The 12,888-nt window shown below is 39.4% G+C and overlaps 1 protein-coding gene across 5 annotated transcripts in view; it reads right to left on the bottom strand.

The window, feature by feature from the left end:
• LRFN2 (leucine rich repeat and fibronectin type III domain containing 2) overlaps positions 1-12,888 on the bottom strand; it is a 163,303-nt gene that overhangs the window by 81,582 nt on the left and 68,833 nt on the right. For 3 of the 5 annotated variants that reach the window (XM_032985306.2, XM_032985307.2, XM_042789850.1), the window contains one exon: positions 5,904-5,969. The exons of the other annotated variants lie outside the window; for them this stretch is intronic. The gene's annotated coding sequence lies outside the window, so the exon portion shown is untranslated. The remainder of the gene's footprint in view (positions 1-5,903; positions 5,970-12,888) is intronic. 5 annotated transcript variants of the gene reach the window in all.

Here is a 12,888-nt window from a genome sequence, read left to right as displayed (position 1 = left end):
ACATTCTGCCTTGACAACAGTGACACTTCCTAGTACACCAGTAAGGTATCACTGAGCTGTCATCAGCTATGCTCTCAGATGGAAGAGAGATGATGCATACATAGAAACCCAGAAAAATAGAGGAAGAGATGAAAAACACTTAAAAAAAATAATTACAGATATGTTATCTAAAATTAATCACAGGATTATTGTTGCTGTGATGTTGCATTTTGTTGGTGATAAGCAAGCAGCCAGCAAGCTTAACTTGTGTCATTTCTTCAAGAAAACATAGATCAACATAACAGCTACCAAAATGTTGATTTTTCTCCTGTGCCTTCTCTACTGAAACCCTGGGAACTTCTTGGAATACATTGCACTACTTAGGACTGTCTAAATTAGTCAGTAGTGGCTAATATCAATAACTACTGATGCACGTAAACACCTGGAAGCTGATGCACATTTCAGAAGTTGGATCAACACACACATACACAGGGAATTGGACGGTGAAATCATGTATGCCAAGAGTAGAGAAATTCCTTTTCAGTCTAAATACACTGAAATGCTACTTTCTGCTCCAGATCACATTGACAGCTTCCCTTTGATAGGTCTTGCTGTGACTGCGTTGACCTCTGCACACTCTTCTGACTTTTATTGAACAAGATGTGTTCATTTTCTGCTTCCTTCAACAGCTCTCTTGCCCAACCTTAGAGTACTTTACCATGGTCTCTCCAGTACCTAGTTTTAGCCATTCGGTCATGTCATTCAGCATAATATTGCTATTCCCATCTCCCAGCTGATTACTGTTTTTCACTCATGACATATTCATGAACCTTCTCTTTCTGTTGGGAGTATTTGGAGAAAGTAAAAGGTCGGGTGAAAGTTCCCACCTTCTGTCACTTACTCCAGGCTCTCACAACTTTTAGATCTATCCTTGACATCCCTTGCGTACTTCAAACAAACCTCTGAATCCACAAGTCAAGGCCAAAAATGTACTCGTCAACTCAACATGAAAGGAACTACTTCCACTACAGAAAGTAGCTACTTCTATCTGTATAATTATTTTTGTTTCTTCTGCACCTTCCTATTTGATGAGTTAGGAGGTAATTTCTTAACTGTTAATCTTCTTCCTTGGTTGATGTTCATGAGGAAGCACAGCCCCTGAAGCTGCCCTGCTAGGAAAAGATATACTGTGCTGTCACCAGATCACAGCACAGGAGGTTTCTTGTTTGGCAGTGTTAAGTCCCTTCCAGCTACGAAAGGAGGTGACAGCAAGAACTAGGAAGAGAAGGAAGATTAATGGTCTGAGTAACACAGTAGAAATAAGAAATTATCATACTCTGCAGAAAGGAGCTTTCCAGAGGAAATGGCTTGAGAGAGGCAGATGTAGGATCCAGTTAAATCTGTAACTAGTCATTTAGCCAGTTTATGCAGCTACATGATAAACTTAATGCAGTCCTGTGATAATAGTTATCTTTTGACTTGAATGCCACACAAAGCAGGGGGATCACGATCAATGCCTGGCAGGCACAGGATCCTTGTTACCAAGCAACACGACTTCTTTTGCAGAGCCAGATTTCTACTTTGATTCATTTCCATTTGTTTTCTACAATTTATACATTAGCAATTGAAAGGAACGGGTACAATAAATATCAATGAAGCATCTGTTAACTCTCTAATGTTCATTAACATTCAGATCGGTGTTAACCAATACATACAGAGAAATTAATATAGAATTCATCCATAAGATTAACTCTTTCACAGATAAAACTTTTCAGAGAGAAACCTTGTTGCCAAAGCTAAGATTCACTTCACTAGCTCTTGGGGACTATGTGGATGCTTTCTAGAGTTTTAATGTCCAAAGTGCATTCTGCCCTTTGCTCACAGAGATATACACAACATGAAGACCGGGACATTAGAAAGGATCATGTGATGGCAAATGCAATGAAGAAGCTACTATATGTAAAAAAACAGTCACTACATTATATCCTTCACTAAAGGGAAAACAAGTTTAACAATTGGATTTGTCATGATGCAATCTCCTTACAGAAGGGCTACTAATTAAGTGGACAACTGTGCCATTAATTGCTTATCTTTCCTAGTAACCTTCTATGAAAGAGCACACGCTTCAGAAGGATTGTGGGTGGTTGCCTGATTTTGAAGAGTTAAATACTGTTCTGCACAACTGTGTCCAAGTTACATCTGTGCCAATGAGTTCTCAGGTGAAGTTCAGAACGTTTCCTAACAAAAATTTGCATGAGTGCTCACAGTGGTTTTAACATTTTCTGATCATTCAACATAATATTTGGTGATTCAGTTTCTAAAAGTGCTGACATCTTCCATCAACAACTGAAAACAATGGAACTGTTCCCTGAGGCAACAAATTTATATGACAGTATGTGACAAACTGAAAGCAGTGTCCCAAAATTTAAGAGTTGCCTGTAACAATTTTATTTATAATTTCCATAAATAAAGTCTTAAAGGATAACAAGAAAATAATGGAAGATGACAATGTGGGTTGGATTTAGGGCAAATAGTCATGCCACCTAGGGGTATCTGGAGGGTCCAATGTGGTCATTTTCTATATTATTCATCTTCTGCCCTTCCCTTTGGCAAAATCTAGTGATGTATCATGCATGATGGAAGACAGTAGAGCTCCAGAAGGGAGATAAACGTGTGGATAAATCCACCTTTACTGTGCTCTGTGAATATGTGGTGAAGATATAGCCATGACATTTGAGAGATCAGGAAACATACTTGGAACAACTTTTCAGCTCTAATCACAGACCTGTTGTCCAACATGTGAAGAGGCATTCCTTAATAGCCATGAACTGAAAAAAAGAAAGACAAGCAAAACATCTTGCTTTTCTCAACTACAGAGTGAAAATCATTTGCCAGGAAGAACAATACCCCAATGTGGTCTCGTGGTGTCAAGAGGTTATAAAATAGAAACAGCAGTTGTCACTGAAGTTCACTAGGGTTTACAGAAGTCTTTCTACAGCTAATTTTGAATCAGGTTTTAGCAGTCATGATCACTGCTGAAGGCTTGTTATCCAGTGAGCATTATATGCAGTTGCTGCAGTGTATCCTCCTTAACAATTGACAAACAAGTGCATTTTCATATGACTATCCCTTCTTCCAGATGGTTTGGATTAATGTATCTCCAACTGATAACTGTGTCTTTCTCCCAAATGAAAGGACTTTTTCCCCTCCCCAGACACCAAGAAACATCTGTAAATTTGATGAGATTAAGCTATTTTTGTAAATCAACAAACAAATTCTTGTTTTAAGTGGCCTTCTTGGATTATATATATTTTCTGATCTTCTGCATCTCCCAATGGCTATTCTTTGGTCCTTGTGAGCCATCTTGTGGTCCTCAGCACTCTGTGAAGTAAAAAAGTTACCCACCTATTCAGCTATCTATATATACAACACAGATTAATAATTTTGGGCCTTGCTTCCAGCAAACAGTGTTTGTGTTAATTTGCTGCACAGGGCTGAGTCCTGTCAAGTCCTGGAACCACTTAAAAGCAAGAATATCTCAAGAAGGGAAGAATCTCATGATCAAAAAGGGACAACCGCATGTCCTCAATTCCTTTGAAAACCTAGACACTCATGGAAGGTGTTGCCTCTATAGCCGTAGATAAGTTTTGGTTTTCAGCAGGAGACATTGTCTGAAGATTTCAGTGGGTGGATATGGATCAGTCTTTTTTCTATAGGTGTATAAGTCATCACTAAGGTTTGAAATACCCAGAGCCCATGAAAATTTTCCTATTGATTTCAAAGAGCCCAGTAGTTTTCCCCTCATTCCTGACTTTGGAAGATGTTTGAAAATGTGGAGAAAAGCACTTGAGAATGTGAAAATGTTTGCTAAAAATGGCCGAACACAGTATATAACTTTGCAGGTGTATTTAGGGGAAATATTGCACCCATGTCCTTTATATTTACTTTCAGCAAACCTTCTAGAAAATGAACTCTCAGCTCCAAAAAAATTTTCTTTGGCTTAAATACTTCTTATCATCTCAGCACCTCCCCTTCAGTTATTCTTGTTTCTGATATCTTTGATTAAACACCTAGGTTAATTTTTAGGAATGACACAGCAAACCTGGCAGCCATAATCCCTTTAATAGTTCAATATGCTTATGAGGTTTGAAGGATGTTAAATGTGGCAGTTTAAATGCTAAACTGAGTAATCAGTTCATTAAGAATTTGCTCAATATGTTTGCTGTCAGCAGCTGAAGCATGTAAAACCGGACTCACATAATTCACCAGACATTTTAATGTATGAACAAGATAAACTCCTCAAACACTGATTGACAAACCTTGGGATTTTGTTAGCAGAGATAATAGTATATTCACTCCCACACCCATCGATAATTTATCCACTTCCAGCATGGAGGCACTGTAATACACCTGCTTTTAGCAGCCAGGACAGGTATGTACAACACCACCTCTAAGATCCTGACCCCAGGACCAGCCTCAGCCAGCAAAATCAGCCTTCAGGGGGTTGAGAGGGAATCTGGGGAGCTCCATCACAGCCATGGAAATATTCCTGTTGATTGCTATGGAGACCACACCACACCTGTGTGGTGGACCTGCAAACACTGAAATACTCAACCCATGGCTGTATGGTAGCCTGTCTTTCTGTCTGGAGGAACTATACCCCCATTGCAGCAAAACCCTGTTGCCTTCTTGAAGCTATCTCAGTCTTTTTAATTCAAACTTCATTTTATGTTGTCCCATTCTTCCCTTCCATTCTAGCCCGATGAATATCCATCCTGCAGCTTGAATGCTGTTAGTTGGTTTGGGGCTTTTTTTTGCTCCCATACACATAGTTCCTCTCTTTGACCCTTATCTCACTCTCCACAGTAAACCTTATCTCTGCTAATGTTATAAAACAGCCACAACCATCAATAATTCAACAAAGCCCAGAAACAAATGACCCAAATTTCACCCAAGTCCCCATGCTAATATTTTTCTCTGGCTGAGTTTACACATTCAGACATTTCTAACCCCTAAAATGTATGGAATATAACAATTTAAGGGGAGTTCAAATCTCTGGTTACCTTTCTGTTCTGATAGTCTCCAGATGCACCATACAGACCCAATATGATAAATGTCCTTGTGCAGAGAGCAAGTGAAATTTGCTTAGATTAGTTATAGTGTGAAGAAAATGGCCAGAAAGGCCTGATCACCCCAGACTCCATAATTTCTTGAGCATCTACCCCCTTATTTCAGTGAAGGAAGATGTCTCTGTCACATTAGTGAATTAAAGACTCCTCCTGTCCATGCCTAAGACACCTGTGAGAATGAATCTGAAGCAGGAACTCCTCCTTCAGCACTCCATTAATATTCACTCGGTTCCTTATTATAACCCTATTAAATGCAGAGGGTTTTTAGACTTACAAGCAATTCGTGAAGCCCTGAGTATTTCACTGACCAAAAATCTCTTGAGGCTCTGCTTCTGCAACAAAAATTTATGTAAGGAGAGAAAGGGGAGCAGAGGAGAAACAGAAAAGCAAAACCCCACATCACAGATCATCATGATAAAAAAGCATGTGAAAGAAGGGTGTGCTATGGGGAGAGGAAGAAAAGAAGTGATTATGTGGCCTCAAAATGCCTCTGGGAAGGTAGAAACAAGAAAATATGAAAATGCTGCCAGTACACACAATGACCGTTCAAAGCACCATGGGGAATGCACTGATGAAGAGCTTCTTGCTAATGCCTTCTGCCAACTTGATATTTGCCAAATCCTGTTTGCCTCTAATCACTCACAGACAGTTGCTTGGCCTGAATCTGCTCCCTCTTTCTCTGGTGTAAAGATGGAGTTAGGCTGCAGAAACTTGCTTGGTGCTGGTGTATGCGAGAGTAGGCCTGTGCCTATCTTTATGGTCCACAGAGAAATTAAAATGAAAATGCTGACTGACCTGCTGTAGTGGCTGGCTTGGACAAGTCCTGGAGAAGCAGGTGGGTAGCAAGGTAGGCATGTGGACCTGCATGATATTATAAAGGTTAACATTATAGGAAGAGAGATCATACATCTAGAATATTCCCAGTAGGTGCGCTGGGAATAAATGGTTAATCAGAGACACAATTACTTTTCTGACAGCTCAAGAAAGAGAAACTGCTTTCTGAAGGCCATACTGACATTCATCTCACTCCAATTTCTTCTATTACTCTGCCCCAAAAACAGAGTTACCCCTTCTTACTCATCCAATGACTTTTGCAGTATACTACGTACAAGGTCTGGCTGCCTTTTGGAGGCAAGCCCAGTTTTCTGAAAGATCCTTCATGGCATAGCAAAAACAAAGAGAAAAGGGAGTCCTTATTAAGTGCTAGTCACCCAGACAAAGCAGCAAGGCAAATCTAACCTGGATCTTAGTATTATGTGCCATTTTCTATAAAACCAACTGTTCATCATGTCCATCTTCTTTCAACCCTTAAATTATAGCAATACATAAGGACAAGAAATTGTTTTCTGACCCTCCTCTGCATACCTTCAGCAACAGAAGCAATCAGCTGATATCCTGAAGCACAGCATCTGATTGCATTTTGCATGCATAATGGTGGCTGTTATTATTGGTAAGAACAACAGTTGTTACTGTTTAACAAATGTGTCTTAATCATTTTCTGCTTATATAACACACCATATACAAGTATTAATGCAATCGAGTGCACTCTAAATACTGACTGCAGAAATACTGCCTGAAGTCTCCTTTAACTCAATAATGACTGTTACTGAATCTAAAGGTCTGGATAGAAAAGCACTGTGCAGAGGCTGGGTAATTTGAGGGAACTGGTCCCATGTTTAGATGTTTCATATGTAAGGTAATCCTTAACTATTATGGGTTTAGAACCTACTTTAGGAAAAGTGAAACAAAATTCCTCCTATGTCTCTGATCTCTTTTGCCACTGGCCCATCAGGATTACTTGCACTGATTTCTGTCTTGTTATTCTGAATCTACATTCCTGTATGCAAGAAAAAGGGAAAAAAGAAAAAAAAAAAAAAAAAAAAAGAAAAAAAAAAAAAGGTCTGTGATAGATATAGAGATGCTGTGATTTTGCCTCTCATGCTCACTAATTAATTATGCTAGTACTCTCTTTAGCACTGAGGAGAACAGCTATAGACTGGAATACATGTGTACCGCTGAATTCCCTCATCCTTCCAACAGGGTAGTTTCATCCAGGCTGCCAACTGAGAGAAGCTTGTGGCCCCTGCTAACTCCTGAGTGATTGTCTGGGAGAGTGAATAAGCAAAATCCTCTCCAGGGACCATTCTAGCAATGTAACAGAATGAGCAATTAGATTCAGGTTCCCAGGAACCTTTTCTGGCACATTTTAAAATCCTGAACTATAGTAAATTCAGCACTGCTGTACCAAATTTTCTTAAGCTACAGTGTTTTGGATTAAGAGTTGCTAGCAACCTGAAAACAAAGGTCACTTTTTAAATATATATATATGTATAAAGTCATATACACACATCCAGTTCCCAGCTGGAATTAGATTACTTCCACGGGAATTGTTCTTCTACAGACTTAGAAGTACCACTACAAGATACACCTTCTTTCATCGGTGAACAAGTCTCTACCTCTTTCCTTAATGTGAAGGAGGGAGAAAAACAAACTTACTCAGGTGGGAAAACAAACAACTCCCAAAGTGTCCCTGAAAACTCATTTCTAACTTGGAACTATCGACGAGAGCTTAACAATCCTTGATACAGTGGTTTTCATATTTACAAATTACAGGATAAACCTTGAAATGAAGATATCATTCATGCCAAAAGAAAATTTCAAGTTGGCTTTTTGGTACAGTATGGGGCAATTCACACAGTTCAGATAAAATACACAGGAGCATTTCTATTGCCTAGTTCTTTACCTAACCAGGGTTTGGACTGGAAGAACTTTGTTTTTTTCCATTCCTGGTTCTCTCTCTTCTCTACATGAAACCAAGCCATTGAACTGAATAATGAGGGATTTTTCTGTGAATTCTTTAGTGACTTAGACTGAGAAAATGCCATCTCAGGGGGCACTTCAAGTGGTTTGTAACCAAGGTTTTAGACTGAAAAAAAAACCTGAGCATGTCTCAACTGTTAACTTGAGCACAAATACCACTTTCTAACCTATGAGACCATACAAGTTTAGTATGGATGGTTCCCTGACAGCAACAAGCGAGGCTTGCTCAGCACCTCTAGCTCAGTTTTGAGACAGTGACTGTCTTGCCACTGGTGAGCAAATTTTCTACAGTTGCAGTTTTGAAGGTAGAAGAGAATAAGCTGCCCTTTGCTAATCACTACAGTAAACCGATCAAAGGGGAACAAAGTCAGAACTGAGACCAGCAGATACGCCTGCTTGCCTGCTGCCTTCTTGCTCAGAGCAATACTTACAGGCATAGACCACCCCAGGGGTAGAAGATGTCAGAGATCAGTGTACTTACCGCACACATGGTCACCCTTTTTAAGATCCACTACTTTTGGATTCTGACTTCTCTAGAGTTTGATTTATTCCTGAAAGTCTTTCAAATCAACCTGGTTGAAGCAAGCCATGAGAAGATGTGTGGTTCAACTTCTCCAGCTCAGGTAGGTGCTGGGAGAAGAGTCCAGAGACAAACATCCACTGTTCTCACAAAATTATTTTATATAATGACTATAATGACAATCCCCAGGATTTTATATTATTTTTCCATGACAGAAAAATGAACTATTTAATCTCCTTGCTGCTGGGATCAAACAGCCAAACAGGCTGTGGCATTATGATATAAATATCTGAATAAATTAAAGGAGGATAAGGGAGACATTCAATGCAAAGAATGTCCTCTTCTCAGAGGTACTAGGCACCAAAGTAACCTTTTCATGTAAGAGTATGAAAATTAGAAGAATTACATTACAGTCATGCCCTCTCAGCTTCTAGGAATATTTTTACAATCTCTGATGGGTTCTCATGGCATTCTATAAAGGCAGGTTATTGACAGATACCAGATACTATAAAGTCAAAGGTATCTTGAGCTGGGGGATGTGAAGGCCTGAGAAACAGATTGTGCACAAATAGGTCTTTTTTCAGAATCCTGAGGGAGTCAGGATATGTGTAACTGGCTTTATTTCCCTAAGAGGAAATAAAGGCTTGGATTTCACAAGTTTGGGAATTATTAATCCAGAGGTTTCTATAGCAGAAAATAGCCATATCCACATGAATGCAGAGCAGTTCCTTAATGTTCAACCCTGCATAGCAACAACACATACCATTATGTCAGCTGATAAAGAATAGAGTGCCCAGATGAAAATGCAGACCATATTTTAGAACTTGCATGTTGAATTTATTAGCAGTACAGCCTGGAACATGGCCAGGACGTAAAGTCTTACAAAAGAGGAGTTACCATGCAGTTGATAACAGCAAGGATGAACGACTTCGTGTGTGGGTGGTTAGATCTGGTTAGCGTCCTGATTACAACTGTTCTGGATCAAAAAATACTAGCAGTTGCAAGAAGGAAAGTAGCATCTCCTGAGTTGCTAGTATCTAGATTTTCCTGATTAATAAATTCTCTTAGACCTATTTTGGTTACAAAATTTGAAATGGTACAACAAATGAGTAAAGAATAACTTAAGTGACAGCTTATCTGAATAAATATGTACCTCTTTACTGGAGAGATGTCTGGTTTGTGAAAGGGTCAATTTACCTTGTACCGTCTTCAGCTAGCAGAAGAAAAATAAAGCAGATGTAAGTACAGAAGAACTGTGTAAAGGGGGAATCAGTGGAAGTCACAGTAATTGTGTGTAAAGGCTTTAACAAAGTAATGGTCAAATGGGCTGGAAAAAAATCCTTTGTTCCAACACTGTAAGGAATACTGGTCCTGTATTCCCCTGCAGGAGTGGTCAGAGTGAAGGGCCAGAGCCATTTCCTCTGCAAAATCCATCATTAAGATATGTGCTCTATTCTGGGTGACGCTTCACTATTTATTTCAGGTTGCTGATGCCAACAGTGTGTTGGACTGTATGCAGTGCTGCAGGCTAAGAATCCCTCCGTGTGATGATCCCGATTTTTCTAGTGACTGAGTCTATAACAAACCATCTGCACATTGCAGGCCTCACTTTCCCCACCTGTGAAAAATTAACAAACTTTCATTTGTCAAATTGACAGTGTTAAAATTAGTCAGAAAGAGTCAGAGCACAGAGCACAAAATCTTACTCCCCAGATAAATAGTTTTCACCCAGCTAATCTGTCCAATTTCTCTGGAATTGGGCATTTAATTATTCTCTAAAACTGAAATATTTACAGAGTATTTTGGAAGAAGTTTTAATAACACCACCTATTAATACTCAACATTGATATTTTTTTTCCTAAGCATGACTTTTATGAGCCAGAAGAAACATAATAGTTAACAGTGGCACTAGAGGAGATTCAATATCCCTACCTTGTGGGCTGTATTCAAAAAAGGATGTGAAGAGGAAAAGAGTTCTGTCATCTGAGGTTTTGACTGACATAGTTTGAAAATAGAGTCCGAGATGACAATCTTGTATGCTGGAAGTTTCTTTACAACCCAAAAATGGCAAAGAAACCAAAATGTTGAAAGTATTTATAGAGTGAAAATTAAAAAGTCCATAATAATTAGAAATATCGAAACACAAAATTATGACCTTTTCTATTTAAGCAAACTTGATTATCTAGAAATGTTGATATTTTGATATCTTTAAAGGTTAATCTGAAATACCTTTCTCCAAATTACTTCAAAATTGATTTTCCCATCATTTAAAAGAAAGAGATAAAACACTATCTTTTGGAATAATTTCTTTTTTTTGCTTGACTGCAAATGGACACTATACATGACTGAGGTAGCAATTCAATTAGGGATTCCAAAACCACTGTTTTATTACTGTAACTGTTTTTATTATGGTTCGACATAAAAATCTCCAGGAAGATCAAGATGCCAGAGTATTAGGGTCCATCCAAACATCCAATACACTCCTCTAAGAAGCTTCTAATCTATATAGGCAAAATACTGGGAAGAAAAAAGTAATATTAGCCCCCCATTTTGAATGTGAAGAACATGTGACACCAAGAGGAAGCAACATGCCAATGGCTGCCCAAGAACTCAGTGGCAGAACCAGGGATTGTTCTGGCTCCCTGAGAGCATATTAGGTGCAAAAGCATCCTTGGCCTCTGGAAAGTTACGCTATAAATAAGTTATGCTGTGTGATGAAAAGGGAAAAACGGAGGCTGTGTATGTGTGCTACTCCAGATCCAGGATTAGTTTTTTACAGTAATGAGATGGCTAAGTAATTCCACAGGATTTCACCCAGGTAATCAAGTCCAGACACTCAGCATCTTACAGCCTTTAGATGCTGATGAACCCAAAGTCTTGGCTATAATCAATGCACATAGTTAAAGAGCAGGAAAGTAATTTGAAAAGTACCTTCTGTTTAGAGCTGCCACAATTCTTTCATAAAACAAGCCCTGGCCAGAAGTGCAGTTCAGATAGCAGGGGTATTAAAATCCTTTCTGGTAAGGAGCTGCCAATGATGCTGGTGTCTATATGCCCTTGGAGTGCCCAGGCTGTCAGCTGCAGCAGCTGCTGCTTCATTCATTATACATGAGGAGTCACAGGCAGCATGAAGCACTGAAATTAATCCTGACAGAGTCATGAATAAAATGTAAATATATCTTGAGAAGGAAACATTTGCAAGGGAATTGAAAAAAAAAAAAAAAAAAAAAGAGGCAAAGAAGGGAAAACTGATCAATTGTAGGAATATAGAAGAATGAAGCAGTACAGTCTGCAGAGTGAACACCTGTGTTTTCTTGCCTCATTTCATGCCACCAGGAAGTAGGCTCCAGGACTACTAGCACACACCACAGTGCTGCAGCTGCCTGGGAATATAGACACAGCAGCTCAAAAAAACCTCCAAAAACAGCAAAAAGCCCCATGTGTGCCTAGGGAGTTTTAAACCCAAATGAACTGTGGGACTAGCCTTGAGGACCACGGAATAAGCCTTGCTCTGTGCATGGGTTTGGTAGAAGGAGAAAGCTGTTATTCCACTTGCCTTTTAGCCATGTCTTCTCATTGACTTAGTGCCTGGTTAAAAAGTGCTGGCAGTTTGGGTTGAAGCTTTAAGACAAGCTATCCCCTGTCTGGTTCTGATTACCACCTCTTTTAACAGGCAGTGACCATATGACTGCTCCTAGTCTGTTTTCCCAGTAAAACAGACCAATTAAATCACCTTTTCTAGATCCATGTAAACCAGCTGGGAGGTTATTACCTTCCTGAGCATCTCAGACTAGATTGCAAGCACTCTTTCCGACTCCATTCACACTGCCTAGTAGCCAGGAAGTTGCTTCAATTCTTCCTGCCTCACATTACTTGGTCTCACAATCCATCAAATGATATTCATCTGCTTCACTAAGGGATGAGGAAGAATTATATGATTCTGGATCCTTGATAAAAGTTGTTCTCTAGATACAAAGACTGACTATAACACTGAATTTTCACAGCCTCTTTCATCCCCTGTGGATTGAAAACTGCAGGTCAAATATTGCTCTCAGCTACGCCCAGGCAATTCCAACCAATTTCAGTCACAGGCAGGACAAAAATCTGCATATACAGGGCTCAATCTAACATCACCACAATTTGAGTATGTATGTATGTGGAGGGCATGGGGGTGGCACAGAGCAGCCACTCACTGACAGCAACAGTACCTACCCAGCGGGGTGCAGGAGGGAGAAATGAAGAATCATTTTACCAGTGGAAACTACAGGAAGAATTTTAAGCAGGCAGAATGTAATTACCTGAAATGGAATCATACATTATACCCATCACACCATTCCACATAAAAATTTAAAGCATGATTTGCAACTGAGGAAACCGAGGTGAATTTCTGAGTTTCATTAATTTGGTTCCTCCTCTTTAGCACGGTGCTGCTGATGAAAG

The sequence above is a fragment of the Tyto alba genome, unplaced genomic scaffold (assembly GCF_018691265.1).
Source record: "Tyto alba isolate M040663 unplaced genomic scaffold, T.alba_DEE_v4.0 Super-Scaffold_16, whole genome shotgun sequence".
In the NCBI taxonomy this organism is placed as follows: domain Eukaryota; kingdom Metazoa; phylum Chordata; class Aves; order Strigiformes; family Tytonidae; genus Tyto; species Tyto alba.
Note: the sequence above shows the minus strand (reverse complement) of the source record. Positions and strands in the feature narration are given on the sequence as shown.